Source organism: Piliocolobus tephrosceles, chromosome 6 (assembly GCF_002776525.5).
Source record: "Piliocolobus tephrosceles isolate RC106 chromosome 6, ASM277652v3, whole genome shotgun sequence".
In the NCBI taxonomy this organism is placed as follows: Eukaryota; Metazoa; Chordata; class Mammalia; order Primates; family Cercopithecidae; genus Piliocolobus; species Piliocolobus tephrosceles.
Window position 1 is genome coordinate 36020565 of NC_045439.1, and position 20837 is coordinate 36041401.

A 20837-nucleotide genomic window follows, 5' to 3' on the forward strand; every position below is an offset into this window, starting at 1 on the left:
GCATCATCCTTAAGGGCCTTCAGATTTTTGGATTGGCAAAGGAGCATTGGTTTCAATTTAAATTCACCACCTGCATTAGTCCCTAACAAAACCATCAGCCTGTCCTTTGACACTTTGAAGCCAGGCATTGACTTCTCCTCTCTAGCTGTGAAAGTCCTAGTCTTCTTCCAATAGAAGGCTGTTTCATCTACATTGAAAATCTGTTGCTTGGTGTAGCCACCTTCATCAGTGATCTTAGCTAGATCTTCTGGATCACTTACTTCAGCTTTTACATCAGCACTTGCTGCTTCGTCTTGCACCTTTATATTATGGAGATAGCTTTTTCCTTAACCCTCATCAACCAACCTGTGCTAGCTTCAAATTTTCTCTCTGCAGATTCCTTACCTCTCTCTGCTGTCATAGAATTGATGAAAATTAGGACCTTGCTCTGGATTAGGCTTTGAGTTAAGGGAATGTTGTGGCTGGTTTAATCTTCTATCCAGACCACTCAAACATTCTGTATATCAGCAGTAAAGCTGTTTTGCTTGCTTATCATTTGTGTGTTCACTGGAGTAACACTTTTAATTTTCTTCAAGAATATGTCCTTTGCATTCACAACTTTGGCTGTTTGGTACAAGAGGCCTAGCTTGGCTTTTGACATGCCTTTCTCATTAAGCTTAATCATTTTTAGCTTTTGATTTAAAGTGAGAAATGCAAGACTCTTCCTTTCACTTGAACACTTTAGCTATGGTAGGGTTATAAATTAATGGGCCCAATTTCCATCTTATATCTTAGGGAATAGGGAGGCCCAAGGAGAGGGAAAGAGATGGGGAAATGGTCAGTTGGTGGAGCAGTTGGAATACACATAATTTTTTTTTGCTTAAGTTTGTCTTCTTATGTGGTTGGAATTTGTGGCACCCAAAACAATTATTATGGTAACATCAAAGTTGACTGATCACAGTTCACCATAACAGATATAATAATAAAGACTGAAATATTGTGAGAATTATCAAAATGTGACACAGAGACACAAAGCAAGCACTTGCTGTTGAAAAAATGGTGCCAAACAGATTTGCTCAACAGAAGATTGCTACAAACCTTCAATTTGTAAAGTGAAAGCAAAAGAGTATCTGTCAAGCACAATACATTGAAGTGTGATAAAATAAGGTATACTTGTATATTGCAGCTTCAGCCAATCTGGCAGTGAGCTCTGGACTGAATATTGCTTGACAAATTTGTCTGAGTAGGGCCAAAATGGTCTGGTCTTCATCCCTTCAGTTTGTTCATTCCCTTGGATATGGGAGAAGGGCATGAGCTTGGTAGGATGCCTCTTTGTAACTGAGGCTGACCCCAAAGAGCTAACATCTGGGTGCTGTCTTCTGATCATAATTATGGAGATGGTCAGCAAGTCCTCTCTTGAAGGAGGATCCAAGAGGCATATTTGTGTATTCTACAGTCCAATATTTGCACTGCTCTGACCCACTTTTTTGATATATATTGTGGGAACAACACCTCCAGGATTATGGTGGACATCCCTTTCTGTGGGGGAACCTTAGAAGAGGGAAGTTAATGGGATAAATCATAGTCCCTCTGCAGCATTTGGGATTGAGGCTGAAATGGATACTTACTGTCTCACTCCTCCACTGTCCATTCTAGTTTCGTTGACTGTATGTTATGACCCAGGTATTTATCTCCAAAAGACCTGAGCACTGGGTCATCATGCCCTTCTCAGGCTATGATTGCTGAACCTGTCCATTTATACTGACAATCAGACTGGGGAGTACCAATAGGCACCTAAGGAGATCACCTGGGTTCTACGCATACACCCTTATGTTTCCATCTTGTAACAAGCCCTGCCTTCTCCTGATGATTAGGGTCAATCACTTCTGTCAAGAATGTGATCATCTTCTTAATTGGTGCAAGGACACAGTGAGTTCTAGTGGTAGCTTAAGCTTATAATTTATTGGGACTCTAGCTTTGCCCTGGTGAAAATATGACCCACTGGGGACCAGGACCTTTGGGCTGCAGAGTCCGGAGTTGCAGTAGGCAAGAAGCACAAACCACTCCAATGAGTCACTGTAAGTGACAGTAAGTGGGGCTACTCCTGTTTCCAGGCCTTGGTTCCCAGACCCTTGTAAAGATCGGTAATTCAGTGCACACAATTCATTCTGGGGAATGGTAGTATATTGCCTCTGAACAAGCACTTCAGCTTTAGCTCAGTTGTACCATCAGTAGATATTTCCAATGCTTTATTATGCTGGCAACTCCTAGATTATGTTGTCTGATATACAGCCAGTATATACCATGTTCTTTGGCCCCCTTGCAAAACTTCTTCACTGTAAAGTGGTACCTTGGTCTGATATGATATTATATGGAAACACCAGACCAGTGAGTCAAATACTCCCAATGTCTTTGGATATTCGTGCTCACTGAGGCTCACTGCCCTACCTCAGTGAGATAAGGCAAATTAGTATCAAGAATATATGTCTTTTACTATAAGAATGAACCACTGGCCCTTCCAGGATGATAATGACCAATTGTAGTCAATTTCCCTCTATGTGTTCTTCTAGATATTATGGCAGATTAGGGGATCAGCTTGGTCTTTATTGTTAGTTGGCTGATGGCATGCCTCTACTTCAGAATCCCAGAGGCATACACTGTGATTCTTTCTCTGGGGCTTACCACAAACTCCACCCAACATCCTTTTCTGTCACAGATACTTTCAACATCATAGGGTCTACTAGAGGGTATGACCCCAGTGGAAGGCTGTTTGCATCACAACCTGGACCTGGTGCAGAGCTCTTTCCTTCTACGGTTTCCACTCAAAGATGACATCATTATATGTTACCAAATATAAGGACAAGAGTTGTGGTCCTAGGTATCAAATTTGCTGCCTCTAGGAACCAAAGCAATCCCCAGGCATTGTGTTTCCTTCATGATAGGAGATGGAGAAAGGAATAATTTGGCCTTACTTTGGAAGGGATAACCCAGCATATTCCTGGCTCTTAGAAAACTAAAAATTTTACTGACACAGCATGTCTTTGATTACAATTTATTATTCTTCACAGAGCTTATCTTCCATTCTCTGAGCTCATGTGTTTTACCAAGGCCTTCAATGTCATTACCACCTCTTGTACACCTGGCTTGATCAACATAATGTCAACAATGTACTCGATCAATGTGATGTTCTGTGGGATATCCAGACAGTCCTCTTACTATACTATGTTATGACAGAGGGTGGAAGAATTATCATAGCTCGGTTTCCACAAGACCAGTAATCCACTGAAAGTCAGAGTGTTGCTAAGACTTTATTACCTGGTCCTCATATATGCCTTCATTCTAACAGGAAGGTCTTCCAAAATGTTTTGAGTACTTGGCCATTAATGTTAACTCAGTCCCTGTGTTCAGTAGTCCTCGAAATGTATAGATATTCCCCTTCCTTATGCACAGCTATGTATGTGGCCATAGTTCCCTTTGGTAAAGGTCTGGAGGAATCATTATTATTTATATATTTGCCATGGTTTTATAGCATCCTGGGCCCAAGGCTCTGTCCATGTCATCAGGGATTGAGTTCCAGGTTTGAAAGAAGTTGAAGTTCACAAACTGGGAAAGTGATTAACTTTTGGGGAGTCAACTGCTTTTTGCTTCCCAGTCATCTATCTTTGGCTTCTTCTATTGGCATAAAGTAAGTATCCTTGTTGGCTTCCTATCTATTTTGCCCTTAAAGATTCTAGAATCCTTCTACTACCATCTCCTTAGGTCTTGGCTGCCATTCTGACCTTGCCAGTCTTTATGACAATTGCAACTTCTTATTTTTATTCCTTGGGATGGTTATGTATTGCCCCCTGACCTCTAGGTGTCAGAGTCATATTATCACCAATGCTATCAGTGAGCAAAGTTCTGTAACACCCTCTCCTACTCTGAGCCTGGCTTGCAAAGACTCAATACTGGACCTTTTGGTAATGCCAGTGCTCCTCTCATTAGCACATGCTTTATGCCTTTGGTAAATGGTATATTTTCTGGACATTCCTATGGAACATTATCATCTGAAGGCCATGTATAATTCCATTTCAGCATGCCCATTTCCATGAACCTTTTAATCCCATAATCATGCATTATGGCAATTCTGGCATTTCAACTTCACTCTATGAGCATTACTTTTTCCATGCTTCTAGAAGCCATCCCAGGAACAAATTTGCACCATGCCCTAGGGTCCTTGCCAAGGTGTAAAATCCTCTATCTTGGGAGAGTGAACTTTTTCCCTTTCCAACTTAATGTTTGCCATTTGATTATGCATCTCAGAATGTAGTGCCTTTTCTCTGAGCATGCTGAGCACTTTTCCAGTTGATTATGCTGTGACTCAATCCTAGCTTTATGTCTAGTGGCCAAAAAAGGAGGTGGGGGAAGACTCTGCAAAAGACATCTATTGCCTCATGGTGGAGTGGCCTCTGCATTCTCTTTCACTATACAGGGGTGAATCACTCCTGTGGATGAATATATGGAGCGTGAGTGTTCAAGGGATCTAGTCAGATGTTCCCATCCTGTGTGTCAGTCTCAGGTTTTCTCCACCAAGGTCCTGATTACAGCGCTCCCTTGGTTGGGAATTTAACTTTTTTTTTTTTTTTTTAGGTTCAGCCACTTGGATTTCTTTATCCTCCCCTGGAAGGAAATGAGGGTCACTTTGTATGCAGTCAGAGAAGATACTGACATTCATGCCTGGATTGTAATTGCCATCAGCTGTTCACTATCTTGCTGCAGTATCAAAGGCACTTAGCAATCACTCTTCAATGCTTTTATTCTTCTAGCTCCGATTTCCTCCTTACCTCTTGTGGTAGGCAGAATTCTAAGATGTCCCCCTTGCATCCCATCCCCCTGGTATCTGCCTTAATGTATTCTTCTCCCCTCAAGCTTGAGTGAGACATGTAACTTGCTTCTAACCAGGCTATAGCAAATGTGGGAATTTTGCAGATGTCATTAAGGCCCTTAACTAATTGACTTTAAGTTAATCAAAAGGGAGATTTTTCTGGGTAGGACCAGGTGATCCCTTTTAAGAAGGGTCTGGAAGTAAGACTTAAGCTGCAGACACTTCTGTTGCTGACTTTGAAGAAGCCAGTGGCCATGAGTTCTACAACTGCCAGAAAATGAAATCCGCAACAACCTGAGTGAGCTTGGAAGCAGATCTTTCCCCAGTTCAGCCTTTGATGAGAATGCAGCTCAGCTAGTGCCTTGATTATAGCCCTGTGGGACCCTGAGCCAAAGACCTAGCTAAGCCTGCCCCAACTCCTCACAAATGAAACTGTGAGATAATAAATGTATTTTGCTTAAGACACTAAGCTTGTGGTAATTTGTTATATAGTTTAGAAAATGAATACAACTCAAACCCTTGCTCTGGTTCATCTGTTAGTGATTTCTTCCTCAGTGGCACATATCCCTAGTCATTACTTATAAGAGTTTTAACCATTGGAATACCCACCTTGTGCCAGGGGCTGTTTGTGCTCCACCAGAAGTAGAGTCCCTGTTACCAGTTCTTGGGGGCAGACTAACTCGCTGCAGCTGTGTCAAACGGTGAAGTAGCTGAAAGCTCAAGGTTGGCTGCTGACCCCGGGGACAACTTGTCCTTCCGTGAGAGGGAATCTGGGCTTCTCATCTTCTATTACATTTTTGTTATTTTAGTGTTTTCTTTCCACATTTCATCCTCTAATACTTGTTTAGCCACTTTTGTATTTAACCATTCTGTATATTGAATTATTGCTTTTAAAGTAACTGATATGCTTCGGTTTTCCTATCTAGGTAATGACTCATACAGCATTTTGAATATATTCTTTCAGTTTTTAGCAGGCATGATGTCCTTTTGTCACTCTCTGGCTTCATGGTGCGCTTGTGTAATCCTTGAAGTCTACAGATATGCATGGAGAATTGGCTTCTGGGAAACCTATCATTAGGTAACTGGGATTCACCCATTCAATTCTCCTCAAAGTTGATATGTAACTCAAGCTGATAGAAGTACATAGGTCTTTAGTTCCTCAGAGGTCCTAATCCTAATGTGACTAGGGTACTGGTGTCATAACCTTGATGGGGACTCAAGCACAGAGAGCAAGGCAGAACCCCACTAATCAACATTAGGGAACAAGCTAGCCTCTAATCTCAGGAGAAAGCAGAGAAAATAAAACTTACATGTAAGTGCAAGGAATAGCTGGCTAGGAGGAAGGAGAATTTTATATCGAGTCCAGGATGTTAGTCTAAAGCTGGTTAGTCAACATCAGTCTCCATTCTAGAAAGAGGTGCCAGCGTTGGACCTTCCTGCTTGGGTTACAGCTGGAGCTACAGGAGGAATGCAGAGACCGGGGAGACGGGGACTGACAGAATAGGGAAACCACTCACTTTGGACATGGGTATAGGTGGCTAAGTGACCAAAACTAAACAAAACCAAAAACCAAAAAACCTTCCTTTCTACCTCTCAAGAGCCTTGGCTCTTAGATTCTCACATGAATTTCTTTTTAAAAAGTTTTTATTTTATTTTAGATTCAGGAGGTTCATGTGTATGTTTGTTACATGGGTGTATCTCATACTGATGGGGATTGGGCTACTAGTGTACCCATTAGTGAACATTATACCTGATAGGTAACTTTTCAACTCATCCCACTTCCATCCTCCTCTGTTTTGGAGACCCTGGTGAGTATTGTTTCCATCTTTATGTCCATGTGTACCCATTGTTTAGCTCCCACTCATAAGTAAGAAGCAATATTTGATTTTTTGTTTCAGTTAATTCACTTCCTCCTACCTTTCACCCTCTGCTTTCTTTCTCCTTGTCCTATTTTTCCTTTTTCTCCTCTGGCTTCCCTTTCTTCTTCCTTCTGTTCTTTACCTTCCTTACCCTGCTCCTCTCTGTCTTCCCTATTTTTTTTTTTTTTATTATTATTATACCAGAAGTAAAGACATGAACATTCATTTTGTGAGACATTAAAATTTTGTAGATAGAATTGTAATCCCATTTTACTGTCCGCCTGTCAAGAGGAAACTTTATCAGCTTATTTGGCAAGATTCCAGACTCTTTTCTTTATACATACATTACAAAATAATACATAATTTTCATGGACATGTAGATGTCCATAATTTGTATTATTTTTGTTATTGTTATAGATTTTCATAGTACCTAGACTGTTCTATTTTTTATACTATCTATGCTTTTTCACCAAATTTAAAAATATCCTCTACTTTGCTTATGGTGACAGAATTTAAAATTTGTTAAGTAGTCGTATTTATTTTCTCTAACACTGAACTTTTTAAAAAAGATTCTTAGACAAGAATTTTTTTGTTTTGTTTTGTTTTTGAGATGGAGTCTCACTCTGTTGCCAGAATGGAGTGCAGTGGCGCAATGTCAGCTCACTGCAACCTCCGCCTCCTGGATTCAAGCAATTCCTCTGCCTCAGCCTCCTTTGCTGGGACTACATGCACGCACCACCATGCCCAGCTAATTTTTTGTATTTTAGTAGAGACAGGGTTTCACCATGTTGGCCAGGATGGTCTCAATCTCCTGACCTCGTGATCTGCCCCCTTCAGCCTCCCAAAGTGCTGGGATTATAGGCGTGAGCCACCATGCCCAGCAAGAAATATTTTTCTACCCTCAGATCATAAAGACATTCTCTTATTTTTCTAGTAGTTTAAGAGGAGTTTTTTTTTTTTTTTTCATATTTAGGTCTTTATTCTTTTTGAAATATGTTGTGTCTCTGTGATGTACAGATAGAATTTTATTTTTCCATATGGAAAGCCAATTTTGCCAAACCCCGATTTTATATGTGTGTGTATATATATACATGACTCTTTCTAGGGTTTTAAGTCTTTTTTTTTCCTTTTTTTTGAGATGGAGTCTCACTCTGTTGCCCACGCTGGAGTGCAATGGTGAGATCTTAGCTCACCACAGCCTCTACCTTCTGGGCTCAAATGATCCTCCCACCTCAGCCTCCTGAGTAACTTGGACAGCAAGCATGTGCCACCACGCCTGGCCAATTTTTTGTATTTTTAGTAGAGATGGAGTTTCATCATGTTGCCCAGGCTGGTCTTGAACTTTTGGAATCATCAATCCGCCTGCCTCAGCCTCCCAAACTGCTGGAATTACAGGCATGAGCCACCACACCTGGCCTACGTTTTAAATCTTAAGGTATGTTTGTCTGTTTCTATACCAATTCCACATTGTTTTAATTCTTATAAATTAAAAATAAATCTTAATATGTAGTTGGTATAGATGCCTATCCCCTTGTCTTGATTTTCTTTTCAATTTGTTTGGTTTTTACTTAATGTTTTACTCTTTCAAATATATAATTTTAATATTTTTAAATTTTCTTCAGGTTTTTTTGGGCATGATTTAAAAAATTGCATATATTTAGGCTATACAATGTATTTTTCTTTTGAGACAGAGTCTTGCTCTGTTGCCCAGGCTGGAGTGCAGTGGTGTGATTTTGGCTCACTGCAGCCTCCACCTCCCATGCTCAAGCGATCCTCCTACCTGAGCCTCCCAAATAGCTGGGACAACAGGCATGCACCACCACACCTGGGTAATTTTTTTTTTTTTTTTTTTTTTAACTTTTGTAGAGATGGGGTTTTGCACTGTTGCCCAGGCTGGTCTGGAACTCCTGGGCTCAAGTGATACACCTGCCTCAGCCTCACAAAGTGCTGGGATTACAAGCGTGAGCCACCACACTCGGCCTGATGTTTTGATATATGTATACATTATGAAATGATTAGCACAATCAACTTAATTAACACATCCATCACCTCAGGTAGTTTGAGTAAATTTGTCTATCCTATGAAATATTACCTTGGGATTTTGACTAGAATTCAACTTGTTTTAATCACCAATATGATACATATCTCAATTTCCTCAGTTCTTTTTTATGCTTCAATAGTGTTTTAAAACACATCTCTAAAGACATGCACATACTTTTAAAAAACATTTATTCCTCAATAAGTTAAGACATTATATTTTGCTAATGTGTATATTTTTTTTGACTGCATTTTATAATTATTTCTTGTGTATAATAATGGTATTTATGTTTGCATGTTGGTCTTGTATTTAGGAAATTTGTTTAGCTCTCATTGGTTTAAATGGTTAGTTTCAAGCTTTTTCTGTTTGATTTCCTGTATGGGCAATCATATTATCTGCAAATAATGATATGTTTTCCTTCCACTGCAAACATTATACCCCATTTTGTGTTCTTGGCATGTTTGTCAAAGGTCAGTTGACCATAAATTTGTGTTTATTTCTAAGCTCTCTATTATGTTCCTTTGGTCTATGTGTCTGTTTTTAATGCAATTACCATACTGTTTTGATTACTATACCTTTGTAGTATATTTTGAAATCAGGTAGTATGATGCCTTCTTCAGCATTGTTCTTTATGCTCCAAATTTCTTTGGCTATTCTGTTTGTGTGTGTGTGTGTGTGTGTGTGGTTCCATACAAATATTAGGGCTGTTTTTCTATTTCTATGAAAAATGTCATCAGGATTTTTTTTCCTGTACTTTAAATTCTGGAATACATGTGCAGAACATGCAGGTTTGTTACATAGATATGCATGTGCCATGGTGGTTTGCTGCACTCACCAACCCATCATCTATATTAAGTATTTCTCCTAATGCTATCCCTCCCCTAGCGCCCCCACCCACCAACAGGCCCTGGTGTGTGATGTTCCCCTCCCTGTGTCCATGTGTTCTCATTGTTCAACTCCCACTTATGAGTGAGAACATGAGGTCTTTCGTTTTCTGTTCCTGTGTTAGTTTGCTGAGAATGATGATTTCCAGCTTTCGTTTTCTGTTCCTGTGTTAGTTTGCTGAGAATGATGATTTCCAGCTTCATCCATGTCCCTGCAAGGGACAGCTGAGAATGATGATTTCCAGCTTCATCCTTGTCCCTGCAAAGGACATGAACTCATCCTTTTTTATGGCTGCATAGATTCCATGGTGTATATGTGGCACAATTTCTTTATCCAGTCTATCATTGATAGGCAAAAAATGCCATTAGGATTTTGAGAGGGATTGCATTGAATCTATAGATTGCTTTGAGTAGTATGGACATTTTAACAATATTCATTCAATTCATGAACACAGAATATCTTTCCTTTTGTTTGTGTCTTCTTCAACTTTTTCATCAATGTTTTATAGTTTTCAAGGTACAGATTTTTTTCACCTCCTTGGTTAAATTTATTCCTAAATATTTTATTTCTTTATAGCAGTTGTAAGCGGGATTGTTTTCTTGATTTATTTTTCAGATAGTTTGCTGTTGATATAAGAAATGCTACTGATTTCTGTATGTAGATTTGTATCCTGCAATTTTATTATATTCTGTATTAGCTTTTGATCGTCTTTGGGGTTTTCTGTACATGAGATCATGTCATCTACAAACAGAGATAATTTAACTTCTTCCTTTCTAATTTAGATGATTGTTTTTCTTTTGTCTGATTGCTCTGGCTAAAAGTTCCAGTACTATATTGTACTGAATTAGTGAGGGTGGGCATCCTTGCCTTGTACTGCATCTTAAAGAAAAAGCTTTTAGTTTTATCTTACTGATTATGATGTTAGCTGTGGGCTAGTTATATATGGCCTTTATTGTGTTGGGGAAATTTTCTTCTATATGTAAGTTATTGGAATTTTTAATTATGAAAGGATGTTGAGTTTTGTCTATGCCTTTTCTGCATTCATTAGAGAATCATAGTTTTTACCCTTCATTCTGTTAATGTGGTGTATTGCATTTACTGATTAGTGTATTTTGACTATCCTTGCATCCCAGAGATAAATCCCACTTGATCATGGTGAACAATCCTTTTAATGTGCTATTAAATTTGGTTAGCTAGTATTTTGTTGAGCATTTTTGCACCCATGTTCATCAGATATATAGGTCTGTAATTTTCTTTTCTTGTAGTGTACTTAACTGGCTTTGGTATCAGGGTAATGCTGACCACAGAAAATTAATTTGAAACTATTTCCTCCTCTTCAATTTTTTTTGAAGAGTTTGAGTAGCGTTGGTGCTAGGTCTTTTCACATGTTTGGCAGAATTCATCAGGGAAGCCATCAAGTTCTAAGGCTTTGATGGGAGATTTTTTTTATTACTTCTCAATCTCCTTACTTATTGGTTTGTGCAGATGATCTATTTTTTTCATAATTCTGCCTTGGTAGGTTGTAATGTTTTAGGAATTTATCCATTTCTTCTAGGTTATCTAATATTTTGGCTTATAATTGTTCATAGTAGTCTCTTATGATCCTTTGTATTTCTGTAGTGCCAGTTGTAATGTCTCCGTTTTCATTTTTGATTTTATTTATTTAAGTTTTCTCTATTTTTTTTTTAGTTAGTCCATCTTAAGGTTTGTCCATTTTGTTTATCTCTTCAAAACCCAACTCTCAGTTTTGTTGGTCTTTTCTATTTTCTATTTAATATATTCCAGTCTCTATTTAATTTATTCCTCTCGGATGTTTATTATTTCCTTTCTTCTGCTTGCTTTGGGCTTAGTTCTTGTTTTTCTAATTCTGTCAAGTGTAAAGTTAGATTGCTTATTCAAAATCCTCCCCTTTTTTGATAAAGGCATTTACTGCTATAAACTTCTCTCTTAGAACTGCTTTTGCTGCATTCCATAAGTTCTGGTATGGTGTGTGTCCATTTTTGTTTGTCCCAAGATATCATTTAATTTCTCTTTTAATTTCTTGTTTGAAGAGCCATCAGTTGTTCAGTAACATGTTTAATTTTCATGTATTATGTAAATGTAAAAAATTCCTCCTGTTATTGATTTCTGGTTTTATTTTTTATTTTTTTAAAGACTTTTAAAAATTTCATAATGTTTTTAACATTAATATGGCTTGTCTTTTGGATACATTTATTTTTTTCTTATTTATTTATGTATTGTAATTTAAGTTCTGGGATACAATTGCAGAACATGCAGATTTGTTACATAGGTATACATGTGCCATGGTGGTTTACTGCACCTATCAACTTGTCATCTAGGTTTTAAGCCCCTCATGCATTAGGTATTTGTTCTAATGCTCTCCCTCCACTTTCCTCCCACCCCCGACAGGCCCTCATGTGTGATGTTCCCTTCCCTCTATCCATGTGTTCTCACTGTTCAACTCAGACTTATGAGAGAGAACAGGCGGTGTTTGGTTTTCTGTTCCTGTGTTAGTTTGCTGCGAATGATGGTTTCCAGCTTTGGCCATGTTCCTGCAAAGGACATGAACTCATTCTTTTTTATGGCTGCATAGTATTCCATGGTGTATATGTGCCACATTTTCCTTATCTAGTCTATCATTGATGGGGATTCATGTTGGTTCCAAGTCTTTGCTATTGTGAACAGTGCTGTAATAAACATACATGTACATGTGTCTTTATAGTAGAATGATTTATAATCCTTTGGGTATATACCCAGTAATGGGATTGCTGGGTCAAATGGTATTTCTGGTTCTAGATTCTTGAGGAATCGCCACACTGGCTTCCACAATGGTTGAACTAATTTACACTTCCACCAACAGCATAAAAGCATTCCAGTTTCTCCACATCCTCACCAACATCTGTTGTTTCCAGACTTTTTAATGATCACCATTCTAACTGGTGTGAGATGGTGTCTCATTGTGGTTTTGATTTGCATTTCACTAATGATCAGTGATGATAAGCTTTTTTTCATATGTTTGTTGGCCACACAAATGTCTTCTTTTGAGAAATGTCTGTTCGTATCCTTCATCCACTTTTTGATGGGGTTGTTTGTTTTTTCTTGTAAATTTGTTTAAGTTCCTTGTAGATTCTGGATATTAGACCTTTGTCAGGTGGATAGACTGCAAAAATTTTTTCCCATTCTGTAGGTTGTCTGTTCACTCTAATAATAGTTTCTTTTGCTGTGAAGAAACTCTTTAATTAGATCCCATTTTTCAATTTTGGCTTCTGTTGCCATTGCTTTTGGTGTTTTAGTCATGAAGTCTTTCCCCATGCCTATGTCCTGAATGGTATTGCCTAGGTTTTCTTCTAGGATTTACATGTTTTAGGTTTTATATTTAATTTACATTTAATCTTTAATCTTGAGTTAATTTTTGTATGGGGGTAAGGAAGGGATCCAGTTTCAGTTTTCTGCCTGTGGCTAGCCAGTTTGCCCAGCACCATTTATTAAATAGGGAATTCTTTCCCTATTGTTTGTTTTTGTCAGGTTTGTCAAAGATCAGATGGTTGTAGATGTGTGGTATTATTTCTGAGGCCTCTGTTCTGTTCCATTGGTCTGTATGGTTACTGTAGCCTTGTAGTATAGTTTGAAGTCAGGTAGCATGATGCCTCCAGCTTTGTTCTTTTTGCTTAGGATTGTCTTGGCTATACACGCTCATTTTTTATTCCATATGAAATTTAAGGTAGTTATTTCTAGTTCTGTGAAGAAAGTCAATGATAGCTTGATGGGAATAGCATTGAATCTATAAATTACTTTGGGCAGTATGGCCATTTTCACGATATTGATTCTTCCTCTTCATGAACATGGAATGTTTTTCCATTTGTTTGTGTTCTCTCTTATTTCCTTGAGCAGTGGTTTATAGTTCTCCTTAAAGTGGTCCTTCATGTCCCTTGTAACTTGTATTCCTAGGTATTTTATTTTCTTTGTAGAAATTGTGAATGGGTGTTCACTCATGATTTGGCTCTCTGTTTGTCTATTATTGGTATATGGGAATGTTTGTGATTTTTGCACGTTGATTTTGTATCCTGAGACTTTGCTGAAGTTGCTTATCAATGTAAGGAGATTTTGGGCTGAGATGATGAGGTTTTCTAAATATACATCATTTCATCTGCAGAGAGAAGTAATTCGACTTCCTCGCTTCCTATTTGAATACGCTTTTAAAGATTTATCTGACCTGATTGCCCTGGCCAGAACTTCCAACACTATGTTGAATAAGCGTGGTTAGAAAGGGCATCCTCGTCTTGTGTCGGTTTTCAAAGGGAGTACTTTCAGCTTTTGCCCATTCGGTATGATATTGACTATGCGTTTGTTAGAAATAGCTCATATTATTTTGAGATATGTCCCATCAATACCTAGTTTTTTGAGTGTTTTTAGCATGAAGAAGTGTTAAATTTTATCAAAGTATTTTCTTCATTTATTGAGATAATCATGTGGTTTTTGTCATTGTTCTGTTTCTGTGATGGATTACGTTTATTGATTTGCATATGCTGAACCAGCCTTGCATCCCAGTGATGAAGCTGACTTGATTGTGGTGGATAAGTTTTCTGATGTGCTGCTGGATTCTGTTTGCCAGTATTTTATTGAGGATTTTCACATCGATGTTTATCAGGGATGTTGGCCTGAATTTTTCTTTTTTTTCTTTTTTTTTTTTTGTTGTGTCTCTGCCAGGTTTTTGTATCAGGACGATGCTGGCCTCCTAAAATGAGTTAGGGAGGAGTCCCTCTTTTTCTATTGTTTGGAATAGTTTCAGGAGGAATGGTACCAGCTCCTCTTTTTACCTCTGGTAGAATTTGTCTGTGAATCCTTCTGGTCCTGGGCTTGTTTTTGTTGGTAAGCTATTAATTACTGCCTCAATTTCAGAACTTGTTATTGGTCTATGCAGGGATTCAACTTCTTCCTGGTTTAGTCTTGGGAGGGTGTGTGTGTCCAGGAATTTATCTGTTTCTTCTAGATTTTCTAGTTTATTTGTGTAGAAGTGTTTGTAGTATTCTCTGATGGTGGTCTGTATTTCTGTGGGATCAGTGGTGATATCCCACTGATGGGGATCCTTTTGTAGGTGACCTGCCCTTTCTCTCTAGCTGCCTTTAACATTCTTTCTTTCATTTCAACCTTGGAAAATCGATGATTATGTGTCTTGGTAATGATCTTCTTGTGTAGAATCTTGCAGGAGTTCTCTGTGTTTCCCAATTTTACTGTTGGCCTCCCTAGCAAGATTGGGACAATTTTCATGGATGATATCCTGAAATATATGTTCCAAGTTGTTTGGTTTCTTCTCCTCCCTTTCAGGGATGCCAGTGATTCATGGATTTGGCCTCTTTATGTAATCCCATACTTCCCAAATAATTTGTTCACTTTTAAAATTCTTTTTTCTTTATTTTTGTCTGACTGTCTTGTTTCAGAGAATCAGTCTTCAAGTTCTGAAGTTCTGTTTTTTGTTTGTTTGTTTGTTTTGTTTTGAGACAGTTTGGCTCTTGTCGCCCAGGCTGGAGTGCAATGGTGCAATCTTGGCTCACTGCAACCTCTGCCTCCCAGGTTCAAGCAATTCTCCTTCTTCAGCCTCCCAAGTAGCTGGCATTACAGGCATCTGCCACCATGCCCAGCTAATTTTTGTATTTTTAGTAGAGAGGGAGCTTCACCATTTTGGCCAGGCTGGTCTCAAACTCCTGACCTCCGATGATCTGCCTGTCTTGGCCTGCCAACATGCTGGAATTATAGGCGTGAGCCACCATGCCTGGCCTGAAACTCCTTCTACAGCCTGGTTTATTCTGCTCTTAATACTTGTGATTGCATTGTGAAATTCTTGTGTTACTCAACTCTGCCAGACCTGTTAGGTTCTTTTTTATACTTATTTCATTCTTCATCTTGTATATCACTTTATTGTGATTTCCATTTTCCTTGGATTGGGTTTTGCCATCCTCCTGAGTCTTGGTGATCTTTGTTTCCATCCATATTCTGAATTCTATTTCTGTCATTCCAGCCAGTTCAGCCTGATTAAGAGCTCTTGTTGGAGAACTGCTGCAGTCATTTGGAGGAAATATGACAGGTACTGAGGTTCTTACCTTGGTTCTTTCTCATCTGTGTGTGTGAGTGTTCCTTTAACTGCAGTGCAGATTGAGCACAGTCAATAGATTTCTTTTCTGGATGTCTTCACTGGACCAAGACTTTGTGTAGGGTCTTTATTTGAAGCTGACTTCTTGTCTCTGATTTCAGAGTGGGGTATGTTAATGAGGTATTTTTGGTGTTGAAGCCTTGGGGTGTGATCCAGCAGGCGACACTTAGGCTTATTGGTCAGTTGGTAGACTCTTGCCCCCTTGTGTGGCTCCCCTATGTTTTCCTGCAGTTGCAGTCAAGTTCCCTCTCAGTGCTCTGAAAATGTGGGTTCCTCTCCTCCTTAAGTACAGGCTATAGTTCACGATTTGGCACTCCTGGGCTGCCCACTGCAGCTCTTGGGTGATTTCAGTGTTTATGTTCTTTTCTCAGCTTTGAGGCACAGAGGAACAGATCTTAGTAGTGGTTGTAGCCAAGGGTCGTTTGCTTGACTCCTTGGGGCTCGAACCTAGAGAGATGCAGGTCAGCAATTGCTCAGTGCAGTCAACCCAAGATGGAGAGTTTGTGCTGTGGGCCCAAGCCAGGGGTTCCCTGTCTGGTGACAAGCCATGGGGGCTATATGGGACCCATGGGAGATGGACTGACCTCCTCCCCTTGGGTCAACTGCAGCTCATTGGAGGTATGAATAAGGCACTTAGGGTCTCTACTTCTTCATTAATCTGAGGGTGGCAAGGGCAGTTCCCTTGGGAGCTTTGTCAAGGGAGATATGGACCTGTTGCTGGTCCAAAGACATATATAGGAAGTGGCTAGAGACCCTGGTTGGGAGGTCCTGCCCAGTAAGGAGGAATGGGATCAGGACCTATTTTAAAAAGCAGTCTGTGTCCAAGTGATCTCATTGTTCAGTTCCCACCTATGGGTGAGAACATGCGGTATTTGGTTTTCTGTTCTTGCAATAGTTTGCTGAGAATGATGGTTTCCAGCTGCATCCATGTCCCTACAAAGGACACAAACTCATCCTTTTTTATGGCTGCATAGTATTCCATGGTGTATATGTGCCACATTTTCTTAATCCCGTCTGTCACTGATGGACATTTGGGTTGATTCCAAGTCATTGCTATTGTGAATAGTGCTGCAATAAACATACGTGTTCATATGTCTTTATAGCAGCATGACTTATAATCCTTTGGGTATATCCCCAGTAATGGGATGGCTGGGTCATATGGTATTTCTAGTTCTAGATCCTTGAGGAATCGCCATACTGTTTTCCACAATGGTTGAACTAGTTTACAGTCCCACCAACAGTATAAAAGTGTTCCTATTTCTCCACACACACCGGGTCCTATTGTGGGGAGGGGGGAGGGGGGAGGGATAGCATTAGGAGATATACCTAATGTAAATGATGAGTTAATGGGTGCAGCACACCAACATGGCACATGTATATATATGTAACAAACCTGCACATTGTGCATATGTACCCTAGAACTTAAAGTATAATAATAATAATAAAAAAGCATGCCTTAAAAAAATTTAAAAAATAAAAAAATGAAAAGCAGTCTGGCCACGTTTTTGTAGAGCAGCTTTGCTGTGCGGCACTGGGGGTCCACTTCAGTGCCCAGTCACCCCAGAGACTCCAAAACCCAAAGGCTGGAACAGCTAAGTCACCCAAACAGCAAAGATGGTGACCTGCTCCTCCCTCTGGGAGTGCCATACCAGGAATAATTCGTATCTCTGTTGGTTGGAGTGCTTAGGTGGGGTGGCTTGAGGCCCTAGTTGGGAGATCCTGCCCAGTAAGGAGGAACAGGATTGGGCACCTGCTTAAAGCAGCAGTCTGGCTACATTTTGGTAGAGTGGCTGTACTGTTCCGGAGGATCCCTTCTGCCCCAGGTCAGCTCAGACTCTCCAAAGCCTAAAGGCTGGGATGACTAAGGTGTCTGAACAGCAATGATGGCCGCCCACCCCAACCCCAGGGAGCTCCTTCTTAGGGAGGTGCAATGCCACTACTGGTAGCTGGCTGAAATTCCAAGTCAGTGGGTCTTATCTTGTGAGGTGCTGTGGAAGTGGGGTCTGTGGGCTGTTGCTGCTCAGCCCCCTGGATTCATCCTCTTTCCTAGGGTTATGCATAGGAGTCTAACCTCCCACTTTGTTGGAGCTGCAGCTACATTTGCTAGAAAGCCCCAGCATCTAAGGTTGCAGGGTCTCCATGCATGCCTGAGCAGCTGCTATGCCAAGACTCTGCCTAGTTCTGTCTGTCAAACCGAAGACTGAAGGCCCTGGTGGAGTGTGTTCACAAGGAGACCTCTTGACTAGCAAGTTGCAAAGATCTGTGGGAGAAGCATGGTTTCCCAGGGCTGCTCGTTCACTCACTGCTTCCCTGGGCAGGGGGGAATCCCATGGCTCCATGTTGCTCCTAGGTGGGCTGTTGTCCTGTCTTGCTTTTCTTTGTTCTCTGTGGGTCAGGCTGTTTCCTTGATTAACCCCAGTGCGAGTACCTGGATGTTTCATTTGAAGGTATTATATTTATTCACCCCATCTTTTCTTCTCCATGAGAGCCATGCACACTATCTACTTCTATTTGGCCATCTTGGCCACTCCTGTTTTTTTTTCTTTTTACTATGCTATAAGAAGTAGTTCTTACAGAAATTAAAAATTATTTATTATGTTGTTTTTCACTATGGGCCACTTAGAAACTATATAGCATGTTTTTCCAAACTGTGTGTTGAAATTCTTTAGTTTTTTAAAATTTTTAAATAATGATTTTATTTAATATAAAAAATATAGAGCATGTCACAAATTTGTGTGTTATCCTTGTGCAAGGGGCCATGATAATATTCTCTGTATTATTACAATTTTAGTATATGCTTCTGAAATGAGCACTGCCAGTTTTTTTAGTTTTTTTTTTTTTTTTAAGTTTTGTGGGTTCATAGCAGGTATATACATTTGTGGTGTACATAAGATGTTTTGATACAGGCATGCAATGTTAAATAATCGCATCATGGATAATGGGATATCCATTCCCTCAAGCATTTTTCCTTTGTGTTACAAACAATCCAATTACACTTTTTAAGTGATTTTAAAATGTACAATTAATTTATTATCGACTATAGGTACCCTGTTGTGATATCAAATAGTAGGTCTTATTTATTCTTTCTATTTTTTAAAACCTATTAGCCATCCCAAACTCCCCTCTGCTACCATGTCACCTTCCCAGCCTCTGGTAACCATTCTACTACTGCTCTATGTCCACAAGTTCAATTGTTTTGATTTTTACATTCCACAGATAAGTGAGAACATGCAATGTTTGTGCCTGGCTTATTTCACTTAACATAATGACATCCAGTTCTATCCATGTTGCTGCAAATGAAAATGACAGGATCTCATATTTTTAATGGCTGAGTAGTACTCCATTATGTATATGTACCACGTTTTCTCTATCCATTCATCTGTTAATTGACACTAAGGTTGCTTCCAAATCTTAGCTATTGTAAGTAGTGCTGGAACAAACATAGGAGTGCAGGTATCTCTTTGATATATTGTTTACTTTCTTTTGAGTATATACCCAGGAGTGGGATGGCTGGATCATATGGTAGCTCTATGTTCATTTCTGTGAGGAACCTCCAAACTGTTCTCCATAGTGATTGTACCAATTTACATTCCCACCAACAGTGTACGAGGTTTCCCTTTTCTCCATATCTTCACCAGCATTTGTCATTGCCTGTCTTTAAGATAAAGCCCATTTTAACTAGGGTAAAAAGATGTCTCATTATAGTTTTGATTTGCTGATGGTCAATGATGTTGAGCATATTTTCATACACTTGTTTGCCATTAGTATGTCTTTTTTTGAGAAAGGTCTATTCAAATCTTTTGCCCATTTTTTAAATTGGATTATTATATTTTTTTTCCTTTAGAGTTGTTTGAGCTCCTTATATATTCTGGTCTTTAATCCCTTGTCAGATAGGTGTTTGGAAAATATTTTCTTCCATTCTGTGGGTTGTCTCTTCATCTTGTTGATAGTTTGCTTTGCTTTGCAGAAACTTTTTAACTTGATGTGATCTCATTTGTCCATTTTTGCTTTGATTGCCTGTGCTTGTGCAGTATGCCTCAAGAATTTTTTGCCCAGAGCGTTGTCCTGGAGAATTTACCCAATATTTTCTTGTAGTAATTTCATAGTTTGTGGTCTTAGATATAAGTCTTTAACCCATTTTGATTTTATTTTGAATATGTTGGGACATAGGGGCCTAGTTTCATTCTTCTGCATATGGATATCCAGTTTTCCTAGCACCACTTAGTGAAGATACTGTCTTTTCCCCAGTGTATGTTCCTGGCACCTTTGTAAAAAATGACTTCACTGTAGGTGTGTTGATTTGTTTGTGGCTTCTTTATTCTGTTCCATTGTCCTTTGTGTCTGTTTTTACACCAGTGCCATGTCATTTTGGTTACTATAGCTTTGTAGTATAATTTGAAGTCAGGTAATGTGATTCCTCCAGTTTTGTTATTTTTGCTTAGGATAGTGTTGGCTATTCTGTGGTTCCGTATAAATTTTAGGATTTTTTTTTCTATTTCTTAATTTTTTTTTTTTTTTTTTTTTTTGAGACAGGGTCTTGCTCTGTCACCCAAGCTGGAGTTCAGTAGTGCGATCCTGGCTCACTGTAACCACTGCCTCCCAGGTTCAAGCCATCCTCTCACCTCAGCTTCCTGAGTAGCTGGGACTACAGACCCATGCCACCACATCTAGCTAATTATTGTATTTTTTTGTAAAGACAGGGTTTTGCCATGTTGCCCAGGCTGGTTTCAAACTTCTGAGCTCAAGCAATTCACCCACTTCAGCTTCCCAAAGTGCTGGCATTACAGGCATGAACCCCTGCACCCTGCCTTTTTTTTCATGAAGAATCTTCACAGATGATAAAAATATAAATTCCATATAAATTTTATGATTTTTTTTTAATTTCTGTGAAGAATCTTATAGGTGTTTTGATAGGGATTGCACTGAGTCTGGAGATTCCTTTGAGTAGTATGCACATTTTAACTATGTTTATTCTTTCAATTCATAAACATGGAATATCTTCTATTTTTTTGTGTCCTTATCAATTTATTTCATCAGTGCTTTATAGTTTTCATTATAGACATC

At 39.2% G+C, this 20837-nt stretch overlaps 1 non-coding gene across 1 annotated transcript; it reads right to left on the reverse strand.

Annotated features, from left to right (window-relative positions):
• Positions 1 to 18480: 18480 nt before the first annotated feature.
• LOC111521700 lies at positions 18481 to 18584 on the reverse strand. Its single transcript, XR_002725036.1, has one exon. It is a non-coding gene; the product is annotated as a U6 spliceosomal RNA (small nuclear RNA).
• Positions 18585 to 20837: the final 2253 nt, after the last annotated feature.